Source organism: Hyperolius riggenbachi, chromosome 6, assembly GCF_040937935.1.
Source record: "Hyperolius riggenbachi isolate aHypRig1 chromosome 6, aHypRig1.pri, whole genome shotgun sequence".
Classification (NCBI taxonomy): Eukaryota; Metazoa; Chordata; class Amphibia; order Anura; family Hyperoliidae; genus Hyperolius; species Hyperolius riggenbachi.
In genome coordinates, this window is record NC_090651.1 from 15,384,073 (window position 1) to 15,398,321 (window position 14,249).

The following is a 14,249-nucleotide window of genomic DNA, read 5'->3' on the forward strand; positions in this document are numbered from 1 at the left end:
GCTGATCTGTCCTCCTTTCACAGTTGATTCCCTGCAGATTCGATTCATCTGCTTTAAGCCGATTCCCACCCCCCAAGGATTGATAATATCTTTCGGACAGGACGGAAAATCTAGGTGAATTAGGGGTGGGGGGAAACATAGGTAGATCGATGACCCATAGCATTGTATGCAGGGAACAGTGCAATGCTGCAGTTCGATGGATTTTCCATAGATTCCCTGCTTGAATCTATAGGAAATTGATGCTCAGTGTGTATTAAGAATCAATGCCTTGTGAATCAATTCTTTTCAAAAAGGAATTGATCATTTTGGAACATTGGGTGGAAATCTATAGGTGTATGGCCAGCCTAAGTCTTGCTCGGCAAAGGAACACCGAAAATGTTATTGAATTATTTCATTATATTTATATCCGCTGACGACGGTCTGATTTCAATTTGCATGCAAGATGGAATTATTTGTCTCCTTATTTACAGGGTTTCCTTTAGGCCGGTTTTACACTCGAGGTGTGCGTTTGCGGTGCAATGCCTGCTTCTGCCACACCGCAACGCACAAAATCACAAACATGTGACCCTCCGGCAGAGTGCGCCGATAGCATCATATACATAGCTCCGCCACTCGTTCAGTGACAAACTTCCTGTTGGACAGGAAGTTAGTCACTGGGATTTGCAGGGTCTCCATTGCGCACATGCCAAGCTTTTTAAAGAGTAGCTGTCAGCCATACTATCTCAGACAAAAAAAACCCCACATATATAAGTAGATAAATACTTGCTCTACTTTCATAACAGACGTATTGCACTGTTCACGTTTTGATTTTAGTTATTTTTCTACAGTAAAAAAAGAAAAAATCCTTCTTAGCATTTCCCATTTTAACTGTGGCTATTTTGAAGCTAATCCTGATGTAATTTCCTCCCTTACTCTCCTCTGCCTGATTGTGTACGCATTGCCCGCCCTCCACTATAGAAAGTGCATTGTCTCAGCATGAGAAATACTGGCCAATCAGATAGGAACAGAGGTGTGGGAGGGGAAAACAGGAGGGAAATAGGCTTCAGCCAATCAGGCTGCATTAGTTAAGTCTGAGGGGAAGTAGAGAAGCAAAAAAAAGACAACCCAGCATGCCCTGCAATTTCCTTTTTGTGTACCACATAAGAGTCAGGTAAACTGGGGAATGATCATTTATCAACAAGAAAAGTAATAGTGATTTTAACTTTTGGATTGCATGGTTAGCATCCTTATTACTTGTTTATCAGATAAAAATAAAGAATTGATTTTTGATTTTATGGCCGACCGTTACACTTTAAAATGTATGTGGTGACCATTGACTACATTACTTCCACTGCTGCGTGCCGACTTGGCGACAGATCAGGCACTTCTGACGCAACGCACTAAGTGTGCAAGGCCCCATTTCTTTGCATTGACGTTGTTTTATCCTGCAGTAAAACAAGGCGACGCAGCACACACTTGCAGTGCAAGGGGCCTCAAACTTGTAGGTCTGTTACTCCTAGTGGGAGGTGGCAGGAGCTATTAGATGAAGGGGGCGGGAACCACTAGAAAACCCAGTCGAAATTGCTTAAGGCCAGGCGCCAACTTGCAGCGGCATTCGGCAATTCAAAAATCACAAGCGATCTCTGGATCACCGAAGTATCGCCTTTTTTTTTGTATCATTCCGAAACCATTGCGAATAGGCCCTTATTGGCTTCACCCCGGCTCACTGCTGCTGTGGCCTCAATCCCATAGCCTGTCAGTAGGAAAGCACTTTTAGAAAATCGCCGGCAATTCCTAGAATGCGCTTTGCTACTGAAACCGCTCTGGTGGCTGCTAGGCTTAGGCTGAATGTTGGCGCCAGCGGTGCAGTGCGGCAGCCGCGCCACACCGTATCGGCAAAAACAGGCCTTTGGGGAAAACCGCGTTACTATGCGGTATTCCCCTCTTGGCATCCGGGCAAACAGGAAGTGACGCACACTTGCAGTCACTTCCTGTTTCGGGTATACAGAAGTGCACAGAAGCGTATAGTAAAAATACGCTTCCACACATGTACATCGCCGCACCGCTGCCACTAACACTTTTAAAATCCCTTCGTTGCCATAGACTTACATGACTTCTGGTCCGCCGCTCGTCGACGCGCTAACATTATTTTGGAAGCACATTAGATTGAGCACTTCCAGCGCACTACAGGTCATGTGAAAGCACCCATAGACTTTCAATGCCTTGCGGTAGCAGTGCGGTAAATTGCAGCGCCACACTGCGCCACTGTGAAAGGGCCCTTAAAGAGAGTCTGAAGCCATTTAAAATACCTGTTTTTATCCAGCAGGCAGCTTCAGCATTATAATCCAAACTGATTCGCCGCGGGGACGCGGCAGAACGAGGTCTTAATACTCCCGAAATCCCCAGGGCAAAATTCAGGGCTTCTTCCGAGTAGAGGCAGAGCTTTGTCCAGTAGCTCTGCCTCTGCTACATTCTAACTCCTCCGATCGCCACCTCTGCCCACCCCTCAGTCTTCTTTCACTGAGAGGGGTGGAGATTGACTGGACTGGAGGCAGAGCCACTGCGCAAAGCGCCCACCGGGTAGCAAAATCTACGATCTGGAAAGCCGTGAAATTTCCCCCCGGGATTTCATGGGGATAAAGACCTCATTCTGCCGCGTCCCTGTGGCAAATCAGTTTGTATTGTAATGCTGAAGCAGCCTGCTAGATAAAAACAGGTATTTTAAATGACTCCTAAGTGCTTTCGTAGCAATTTTTTTTACATTTTTTGAAGTGATTTCTGGTGGTTTTTTAATTTAGTGCTAGCGATTTGTATTGGGATTTCCAGAAGTTCAATGCTTTATCAGTACAGCAAGCGGTTTGAGGTAGTAAGAGCGCATCAAAATCACATTGTACAGCGATTGAAAGCTGATTTTGCAGCGATTCTATACTTTGTAAAATGGCGCGTGATCACAATTTCCTTCAGTCAGAGGCAGTAAAGATGTAAAATACCTGGAACGGGTTTCTCCTTATTTACTGTTTAAGATTCATTGAAATCAAAATGTGGACAGTGCAATACATCTGTTATGTAAGAAGAACTAGTATTTATCTACTTATATATGTGTTTTTTTTTCCTGGGATAGTATGGCTGATTCTGCTGCTTTAAAGCAGGATTATCACCATAAAAATCTAATTTCAACAGCAACTGGTCTGAGTGTATTAAGTGATGAAGATGCTAATCCTGCATTCAAAACTTTTTCTGCTGTTATGGCTTGGCGTTATTTATCACATACCTTAGGAGCACTGGCCCTTTAATAGCCATTGCCAAACAGTTGCATACTGGGGGTTCTTTTTATCTGTAATATATTCCCCCTCTTCCCTTTATTTCCCTGCCTACCTGAAACCTGATCCCCTGCTCACTTGTGTTTACAAGCAAGACTGAGGTGACTCAGTGATTGGAGGAGAAAAGAAAAAAAAGTTAAGGGAAGAAATGACATCGGTATTTAGCCTCAAACTGTGGGCAAAAGACATGGTTTCCACCAAGAACAGAATTCTCTTCATTTACTATATAAAATTCACTGAAATCAAAACGTGGACAGTATAATACATGTGTTATGTAAGTAGATCAAGTATTTATCTACTTATATATGTGTTTTTTCCCTGGCATAGTATGGCTAATCCTACTGCTTTAAGGGCTTGAAATGTAATTCTCTGTTATTCCACAAGAGTTTAGTTCATCATCGAGAAGTTGAGCACACAAAATGGCTCCCGGAGTGATGTCACTACAGTCAGCTGTCCGCCATGCACACATGAAAGCCGCCTGTCTGTAATCTGATTGGCTGCGGGACATAGTGCATCTTCCGCCTCTCCCCCTGTGTCGCTGCAGTTCCTGCATCCAATGGATTATAACAAAAGAGAGTGCAGAGTGTTTATACCAGTCGCTGACAGCAGAGGAATGTCAGACAGGCTGGGGCGCTGGAAAGCGAAATATTTACACACTGTCCAAGCTGAGGCCCACAATGGCGAATCATTCAGCATGTGAGTGTTTTTCAGTCTATTTCCAGCTCACAGCACACTAAGGAAGGAATGCGGGAGAGAGCCCAGCTCAGCTCCAGATGTGCTCACACCTCTCATCACCGAGAGTCAATAAGCTATAGGTGAAAAAAAGGTTTGCCTTCTTAATACAGAAGGTATTTGTGATTATTCATATTGGAGTGAGCAAATGATGTCTCCCACAATGCATCACTGCTGCATATGCCAATCGTCCATTGTTGTCACTGTAAGCTAACCACACCTCCAGAACCGCTGGAATGTGATGATGTGTCAGCTTGTTAATTTACTGACACATAATTGCATTCCAGTGGATCTGGAGGTGTGGCTAGCTTACAGAAGCAACAAAGGATGATTTGCATTTTCAGCAGTGATGCATTGTGGGAGACATCCTATGCTCACTCCAATCTGAATAATCGCAAATACCTTCTGTTTTAAGAAGGCAAACTTTTGTTTTGTATAACATTTTAGTAAGAGGGCTTTTTGGTCCTTTGCAGCCCCTTACACACTCCTAGGAGTTCTGGTTCACCATGAGCTTGCTGGGTAGTTTGTAACTCTAAGCTATAGGTGTGCTGCAAATCACAAGGGCTGGTTGCATCACTTCCTGCGTCTGGTTGCCTCACTTCCTGCGTCTGGTTGCATCACTTCCTGCGTCTGGTTGCATCACTTCCTGCGTCTGGTTGCATCACTTCCTGCGTCTCGTTGTGTTACTTCCTGCTGGCGTGAAGCTGGATGTTTCCAAATCCCGCCTGAAGTCAAACTTGCACTTGAGCTGCTGGATAAAGGGGAACACTCTGCACTTATTCCTTTGTCAAAGCCTGTAGCCTCCCTCCCTCACCCAGCAATAGTATAACTAAATGTTACAAATACAAATAAGTAGAAATACCTTACAGAGACCCTGAGCAGAGTAAAAAATAAATACATAAATAAAAATCTGAACTTACCTGGGGCTTCCTCCAACCCCCTGTATCCTGTGAGGTCTCACGGCGTCCTCTGCGCCCCCCTCCATGGTCTTGCTGGCGGCTCAGTTAGGTACACAACTTTAGCATGCGCAGTTCTCGAAAGACTGAACCGTGCATGCGCTACCGTGACAGGCGCATGATCGAGCACCCCCTCTGCTCCAGCGATACGTTGTCGCTTCTGCTCTCTGTCACGTGACATGCCTCTATTAGGTAGCGGTATGCAACATAGAGCATGTGGCTGTCAGGAAGAGTCAGAGCACATCAATATTAAACTGTTCTACTGAAGGAGAGGAGGAGCAGGCCACTCAAAGAAAATATAGCTACATCATTTAGTATGAGATTGTCCAAGAAATGTTAAACCATAATACGAACAAACAAACACAGAACACTTATATCGCGCTTTTCTCCTGGCAGACTCAAAGCGCCAGAGCTGCAGCCACTAGGATGCGCTCTATAGGCAGTTGCAGTGTCAGGGAGACTGGCCCAAGGTCTCCTACTGAATAGGTGCTGGCTTACTGAACAGGCAGAACCGAGATTCAAACCCAGGTCTCCTGTGTTAGAGGCAGAGCCCTTAAACATTACTCCATTCAGCCACTGCTAATAAACAATTTGGCCGCGACTAAAGGTCCATACACACGACATTAGAGAAAACATCTACCCTGCTCTCTGCTTCATCCTTCACTGCTCAGCCTGCTTGTTATCAGCTCTGATAAAATCCCCGACTGAGCATTCAGTCTGGCTTTGCTCAGAAATCATTATGGCTGATTCATTATAGCAGAGCCAGAAGGGGGCAGGCATGGGCTTGAAAAGACATCAGAGATGACAGACTCCGCTATAATGATTCCTGAGCAAAGCCAGACTGAATGCTCAGTCGGGGATTTTATCAAGTCTGCTAACAAGCAGGCTGAGCAGTGAAGGATGAAGCAAAGAGCAGGGTAGGTGTTTTCTCTAATGTTCCCACTAATATATATGGTAAAATACATGAGGGTGCTTCGTCTCTGGTTCACTTTAATGGCAGCGATAATTCGTGCTCGCGACAGTTGTACACATGCGACAAAAGAAAGGGCGAACACGCAACGGAAGTTGTTCGTGGCAGATAGAGCCGACAACCGGATGTCTGTTGAGAGTGACTACTGTGTGCAGAAGACTTCCATACACCCGTGAGGACATCGACAGGCTTTGCAATGGTTCGCGCGACAGAACCCGCGAGCGATTCACCAGTTCTATAGCTCAAACATGGCTCTTTCTGCAGACAAGTCTGTACACTGTCTTTGTCTCTTGCCATGTCAACACAAACGAACTGTCGTGCAAACCGTCGCTCAACACGTGTCTGTACAGACATTTGTACTCCGTGTGCATGGGCCTTTAGACTATGTTGTAGATTTTGGCTTATGTGATTGCGTTTGACACCCCTGGGTTAAAAGGACAGGAAGTGGTCACATGTCTGGTTAGATGGACAGGAAGCGGTCACATGTCTGGTTAGGACAGGAAGCAGTCACATGTCTGGCTAGAAGGACAGGAAGCAGTCACATGTCTGTGCAGAGTGACCCCTGACCTTTCTGCTGCTGAATCTGCAGCTGGAACTGGTCTCTGCGCTCCTCTGATTCTGTGCAGCTTCCGTCGGACGCTGTTGTTTTGCAGCGCTGGGAAATGACGCACGTGTCTTCCCCGGGACTGTCCAGTACACATCGTCTCTGCCGCTGTGTCATTGGTCAGATTCCTGCTACTGAACCTGAACATTCAAAGCAAACGTGTCACGTGATTGACAAAGCACATGACAACATTATCATGAGTGGTGTACGTCCCAGCATGCTTTAACGCTTCTAGGACGGACACCTCTGGTCCAGAGGATTTTTTTTGTTTCTTCCCTTTTCTGATTGGCTCACAGGGATCCGGAGGTCAGGAGCCAATGAAAACGGATCCTGACTGATAGGAGGAAGCTGGGCTGTCACATGACCGCTGAGTTCACTTCCTCCAGGAACAGCGATCGGCTCAGGTCTGCGGTAAGCATCTACGCTGCATCAGAGTTAGAGAGCCACAGATACAGCGTAGATTCTACTCCCCGCGCTCCGGTTAAGCAGGGTACACACCATGCAATTTGTCACTTCTTTGGATATCGATGTGATCACTCACTCGAATCGGATCTGCCATCGATCAGATATAGAAGAAAGCTAGCGCGCACAGGCAATGCAATCTTTTCTATTTCCGATCAGATTCTTGATCATATATCCGAATAAATATTGCTCAAAAATGAATTGAAAGGACAAACACACGGAAAGATAGCCAGTATTTCAATTCAATATTTTCAGCATGTCCGATCTGCTTGCAATCGATAAAGACATCGGTTTTGAGCTAGGATCGGTCGCTGGCAGTCAGTAGGCTGTATATGTGTTTTTATCCGATTATTCATCTGATCACGTGAAAATTGCATGGTGTGTACCCAGCGTACAGAGTTGCAGCTTCTGCATTTTTCTCCGATGTCTGGCAGCTGAACCAGCTCCAAAATGACGTTATTGGCTCCTAGATGGACACACTGTTTCCTGAACTCCATATCAGTTTGGCCTCTTCTGCAATAGAGGCCTCTCCTTTCTGTTATGAAAGTTACATTGTTGTTTCTGAGCTCCTTCGCGTGACTCACAGCCAAGGCAAGCAGATGCAGACAGACTGTTTCGGATTGGTTTATCCTCATCAGTGCATAGCATGGATTAATATAGCTATATGGGGTAGGACTTGAAACGCATTGCCCAGCAAGCTCATGGTGAACCAGAACTCAGAGAAGTGTGTAAGGCCCGGTTCACATTAGCGTTTTTTTTGTGGAACGTAACCGGAACGCATACTGTAGAAACGGAACATATGTGAAAGGATCCAATGTTAACCTCTGGATCCATTCACATGCGTCCGTTGGTACGGATACGTTCCGGTCCCCGGATAAAAATTGCTGCAGGCCCTAATTTTCCGGACCGTTCTGCCCAGCGGAACGGATCCGGACAAAAAAAATGCAGCAGCATTTGGGGCAATGGAAAACGGAATGTTTCTTCACACTAGGGAAGAAATGGACCGTTCCACAGGCGATGGGGGGATGTGCTGACGCAAACCTGAGCGAGGGGAGGGGGCAGCGGGTGGGTGAAGGAAGGGTTTATACATACCTAAGCTTCTGCAGCAGCCGACGGCAGAGGCTTCCGTCGTCTTCCGCGTCATGTGACTAGTCACATGACGTGCTGTGTAGTCACAGCGGAAGAAGAGGAAGCCTCTACCGCCGGCTGCTGCAGAAGATTAGGTATGTATTTGCGGCGAAATTGAGTGAAAACGGATCCAATCAATCATTGATTAGATCCGTTTTCACTTTCCATTTTTAATGTAAACTGGGCCGCGGACAGAACCATCCGGATCCGGTGAAGCAGAGACCAGATCTGCTCACTGGATCCTTTTGGCTCGAAACGCTAATGTGAACCGGGTTTAAGGGGCTGGAAGAGACCAAAAAGCTCACTTACTAAAATGTCATGCAAAACAGAAACTTGCCTCCTTGAGATAGAAGGTATCTGCGATTATCCAGGTTGGACTGTGCTCCATGCCGTGCACTGAGGAGGACCAACCAGTTCGAAACAGTCTGTATGCATGTTGGATTAGGGTGGCTCTGTAATATTAACAAGCTGACACATCATTTGCATTCCAGCGGTTCTGGAGGTTCGTTTAGCTATCAGGGACAACATTGGGTGATTTGCAAATTCAGCAGTGATGCACTGTGGGAGACCTCAGAAATAACTAAACCGCCAACGAACAAGATGCCATTGTCCTTTGCTTCCTGCCCATCGTACAGGCGGCACCTATAGAGCGTCTGTCGGGGCGTTTCGTGCCCACAGGGCAAGCGTTGCTTCTTGTCTAGCAGCCAGCGTGTGAAATCTGCCCGCTCAGCAGAAGTGATCATCCGTGAGTCCTTGCTGGGTTTGGACCATTTCCAAAGTGCCAGAGATGTGTATTCACAGGTTATTTCTCCTTTATGACATTATCTGCTCCTGCCTGCCCATTCTTGTGGGTAATCACTCCACTTATATGTAATAAATGGAGAGCAAGACACTTGCCAAGATGGTAAAACCAGGACACGTTTTATGGGGCAGTTATAATGGATCTAATTTATTCAGATTTGTAGATGTAAAAAATAGTTCAGACTGAATCCGTGTCCGTTTGCAAAGTGTGATGGATTTCTGGTTAGAAAGCCCAGCATTGTGTGCCTGGCTGGAGAGGCATGCTGTGTTTCTGAAGTAAGCTGGATGGAACCTGAACAGGTTAAAGAGAACCTGAACTCAGAACTTCCTCTCTGCTCTAAAAGATAAGCAACAGCATAATAACATTTAAAGGGACACTTAAGTCAAACAAAAAAAATGAGTTTTACTCACCTGGGGCTTCCAATAACCCCCTGCAGCTGTCCGGTGCCCTCGCCATCTCCCTCCGATCCTCCTGGCCCCGCCGGCAGCCACTTCCTGTTTCGGTGACAGGAGCTGACAGGCTGGGGACGCGAGTGATTCTTCGCGTTCCTGGCCACAATAGCGCCATCTATGCTACTATAGCATATATCATATACCATATAGCAGCATAGAGGGTGCTAATGTGTCTGGGAACGCGAAGAATCACTCGCGTCCCCAGCCTGTCAGCTCATGTCACCGAAACAGGAAGTGGCTGCCGGCGGGGCCAGGAGGATCGGAGGGAGACGGCGAGGGCACCGGACAGCTGCAGGGGGCTATTGGAAGCTCTAGGTGAGTAAAACGTATTTTTTTTGTTTGACTTAAGTGTCCCTTTAAAGCAAAAAATTATTGTTGCAGCTGATTCAAATCCTGCAATAAATCTGCAGTGTGTTTACTTCCGACTTTCATGGAAGCGGACATAGGGTTAACATCCTGTGTTTACAAATTAGCTGCTCTGCTGAAGGTGCAGACATTCCTGAGCTGTCACAACTGAGATATCAAATTACGGTGGTGATTAGTCACAGATGAGGGAGAGTCAGACAGGCTAAACTCTCTAAATACATACAGGGTGCATTCCTCTGTTTTCATTCTGCCCTGTGCAAGATTTCAGGTCCACTTTAACTTGGGTGGGCATTATAGAAGTGCGTCCACATAAGCGGTGGATGGTCAGATGTGTAGCGTCAACAAATCTCAGAGATAAAGGTATTAAAGAAAGCATGAATCTAGTAGTTTAAAGAGACTCTGTAACATCAAAAAGATCCCCTAGGGGGTACTCACCTCGGGTGGGGGAAGCCTCCGGATCCTAATGAGGCTTCCCACGCCGTCCTCTGTCCCACGGGGGTCTCGCTGCAGCCCTCCGAACAGCCGGCGACAGACCCGACTGTCAGTTCAATATTTACCTTTGCAGGCTCCAGCGGGGGCGCTGTGGCTGCTCTCAGCTCCGAAGTAGACGGAAATACTGATCTCAGTCGGGTCTGCTCTACTGCGCAGGCGCCGGAAACTTGCGCCTGCGCAGTAGAGCAGACCCGACGGCGATCGGGTATTTCCGCCTACTTCGGAGCCGACAGCCGTCAGAGCGCCTGCGCAGGAGCCAGGAAGGTAAATATTGACGTCATCTTTCTCGGAGGGCTGCAGCGAGACCCCTAAGGGGCGGAGGACGGCGTGGGAAGCCTCATTAGGATCCGGAGGCTTCCCCCACCCGAGGTGAGTACCCCCCGGGGGTTCTTTTGACGTTACAGATCCTCTTTAAAGCACATCTGAACAGACCAATAATTAAATGTCAAAATTGATCTTATGGGTTGCTGATACTTACAGGGGCCCTAGTTTCGCCAATATCTTCTTCGTTGCACCACAACCTCCCCCCGCACCCCTTTTATGAGCCGGTTGGGGATGGGGGGGGGGGGGGGGGTAGAGTTGCACAGATCATGTGTAGTAGGAGGAGAGAGCCTTCAACTTCCATTCATCGCACATCAGTTGGAGCCACGAACTGGAGATGAGTGCGACAAAGGCTAGACTGGCTGGACCAGGGGCCCTGTAAGTATCAGGAGCGCATAATCCACACATTTCATGTTTATTTTAGCATTTATTTGGTCAGTTCACGTTTCCTATAAAGCTCCTTCTCAGCCTCACATTTTTTAATACTTGTAAATGTGCATTAATTACCAATGCACAAAAACACACCTGTAGTTTTTGCAATACATATCTTGAAAGTATCCTGGTGGTTGGGTCTTGTAGCATCATTTGCTGTTGAGGTGCAGTTTTATTGGATGGATAGCTTCACCAAATTATTTATTTATTGAGAGTTGTGAAGCCAGTTTAAAATATACCTGGTCTGCTAAAATGCTCTAAGAGGGAAATACAGCATAACAAACAGCCTAGGCTAAGCGTCACTGGGAGGGTGTGGTTACATGGATATAGGAAGTGCTTCTGATGTTAAAACCAGGACAATCATGGTAAAAGTTGGTATCCTGGATAATTTACTGCATTCTACTATATGTCACTAGTGTCTGAATCAGACCAGAAACGAGCATGCAGCTAATCTTGTCAGATCTGACAATAATGTCAGAAACACCTGATCTGCTGCATGCTTGTTCAGGGGCTATGGCTAAAAGTATTAGAGGCAGAGGATCAGCAGGATGGCCAGGCAACTGGTATTGCTAATAGGAAATAAATATGGCAGCCTCCATATACCTCTTGCAACAGGTTCTCTTTAATAATTACGGTATGTGTCAAAATGATCGTAATGATAATGAAAAGATAAATAAATTAAGTAAAAATAAATAGCAGTGATTTCATTGTCCTGTTTTCCTTTAAAGTGAATGGGAACCCGCATTTAAAAAAAATGAAGCAAATACTTACCTAAGGAGAGGGAAGGCTCTGGGTTGTATAGAGCCTTCCGTCTCCTCTCTCGGTGCGCTCTATCCTGTGCTGGCTCCCCCCTGTTTCAATCCTTCACCGAAAAGGTATTTGGAAGTCTTCGGGAGCCGTGTCCTTCCAAAGGCGTGCGTCTCCATACAGCACAGGCGTGAGCGTGCAAGAGAGCGTGCTTGGAACACAACTAGTGTTCTACTTACATAACTGATGTACTGCACTGTCCACATTATGATTCCTGTGAATGTTATAAAGGAAAAGTAGAGAATCCTATTCTAGACAGTTTCCATCTTGGCTAACTTTGAAGCTAATCCTGACATCATTTCCTCCCTCACTCTTTTTTTTTCTCCTCTTGCTAGTTGTGTATTCGTTACAGAATCTTCAGAAGCTCCCACTGAGGTCTGTACTAGGAAGTGCATTGTCTTATATCTGTAGAAGGAGGGGGAAATAAAGGCAAGAGGAGGAATATATAATGGATAAAAAAAGACACCCCCCCCCCCCCCCCCAGCATGCAACTGATTGGCAATGGCAATTAAAGGGCCAGTGCTCCTACGGTATGTGATAACTCCAAATCATAACAGCAGAAAAAGGTTTGAAAGTTTTAAATGCAGGATTAGCATCTTTATCACTCAATACACTCAGACCAGTCGCTGATGAAATTTGATTTTATGGTGACAATCCCGCTTTAGGTGGTTATATGGCGTAAAACTCAAAGTCCGCCCTGCGGTAATGGCTGGTAATGCGGTGGCATCACATAGCATTCGGCGGTAATGCCAGGTAACGCATCAGATGAGGCATTGTTCTGTGAACGCCGGGCGATGGTCTGTTCACTGCTTCCTGTGCGCCTTCTCTCTGCCCGTATTGTGAGATTTTACAAGAGGGACATCTGGGAGAGATGGAATATTTGCGATGCCCGGTGCAGTGCGCTCTCTCCCGGGTACAGAGGCCTCTCCTATTTCCATCTCTTAGGAACAGCAATATTTGTGCAGGGAACAGGCCGGCCAGCTGCTGTCACATGAGCCATTACAGGCTGGTATGCTGGCACTGTGCCCAGAGCTCGCCGCACATGCTATGTGTTTGAACGGTTCAGCATTCACATTGGATTGAAGTTAAGGCCAGACGGTGATTAAATACGCTTCTGCGGCAGATCCGGCCTTTGTCAAACAAACTTTGTTCCTTTCTGTTTTGGGGACAAAATGATAAGGAGAGAACCCATCAAAGCGTGTGATTTTCATAAACTGAATCTATGCACTCCACTTGGATTTCCTTTTCCCCCCAAAAAAGATGTGTGATCATTTTGGGTGATAATCTAGCAGGTGTTAGGGTTTCCTATAATGTCTGTGGCTTCCTTTCCTGTGAATGGCACCATTCAGGGTTGTACAGCTGCTCTAGGTCAGTGATGGCTAACCTTGGCACTCCAGCTGTGACAAAACTACTAATCCCATCATGCCTCATCCTCCCCAAGTCATGCTTAGAGCTGTCCAGCGTATTGCAATGCCTCATGGGACTTGTAGTTTCACCACAGCTGGAGTGCCAAGGCTAGCCATCACTGCTCTAGGTGTATCTTGTTGTGTGAGCGGATTGTCCCCGCCCAGTGCTGATTGAGTGTGTTCTTTTCCACGCCCTGCACACTACGTTGTCCGTCGCCCCTCCTCCCCTTTGCATAGCAACAGAACGTGCCGCTAATCTACGGACTAGCAATGAGTGTCTACAGTTTGGCCCCAAACTGATTGAGTTCTGATCCGTCCTGAGCGACAGTCCTTATGTTTGTACAAGGTTTAAAGGACACCTGAAGTGAAAGAGATATGGCTGATGCCGTATTTGTTTCCTTGCAAACAATACCAGTTGCCTGGCAGCCCTAATTATGTCAGAAACACTATATCTGCATGCTTGTTCCGGGTCTGTGGCTAAAAGTGTTAGAGGCAGAGGATCAGCAGGACAGCCAGGCAACTTGCATTGTTTACAAGGAAATACATTTCAGTAGTCATATCCCCCTCGCTTCATGTGTGCTTTGATCAGCAGAGGCTGGATGCGTTGTTTGGCCATGCTGCTGTATTATCATTGTTCTCCAGGTCGTGTGACTGCTGTGGTGCTTTGCTGCATTGTTTGGCCATGCTGTAGTATCATCATTGTTCTCTGGGTCATGTGACTACTGTGGTGCTTTGCTGCATTGTTTGGCCATGCTGTTGTATCATCCTTGTTCTCCAGGTCATGTGACTGCTGTGGTGCTTTGCTGCATTGTTTGGCCATGCTGTTGTATCATCATTGTTCTCCAGGTCATGTGACTGCTGTGGTGCTTTGCTGCCTTGTTTGGCCATGCTGTTGTATCATCATTGTTCTCCAGGTCATGTGACTGCTGTGGTGCTTTGCTGCATTGCTTGGTCATGCTGTTGTATTATCATTGTTCTCCAGGTCATGTGACTGCTGTGGTGCTTTGCTGCATTGTTTGG

The 14,249-nt window shown here is 46.5% G+C and overlaps 1 protein-coding gene across 1 annotated transcript in view; it reads left to right on the forward strand.

Moving 5' to 3' along the window:
- The window catches only part of KIF1B (kinesin family member 1B), a 271,664-nt gene that overhangs the window by 55,093 nt on the left and 202,322 nt on the right, over positions 1-14,249 (forward strand).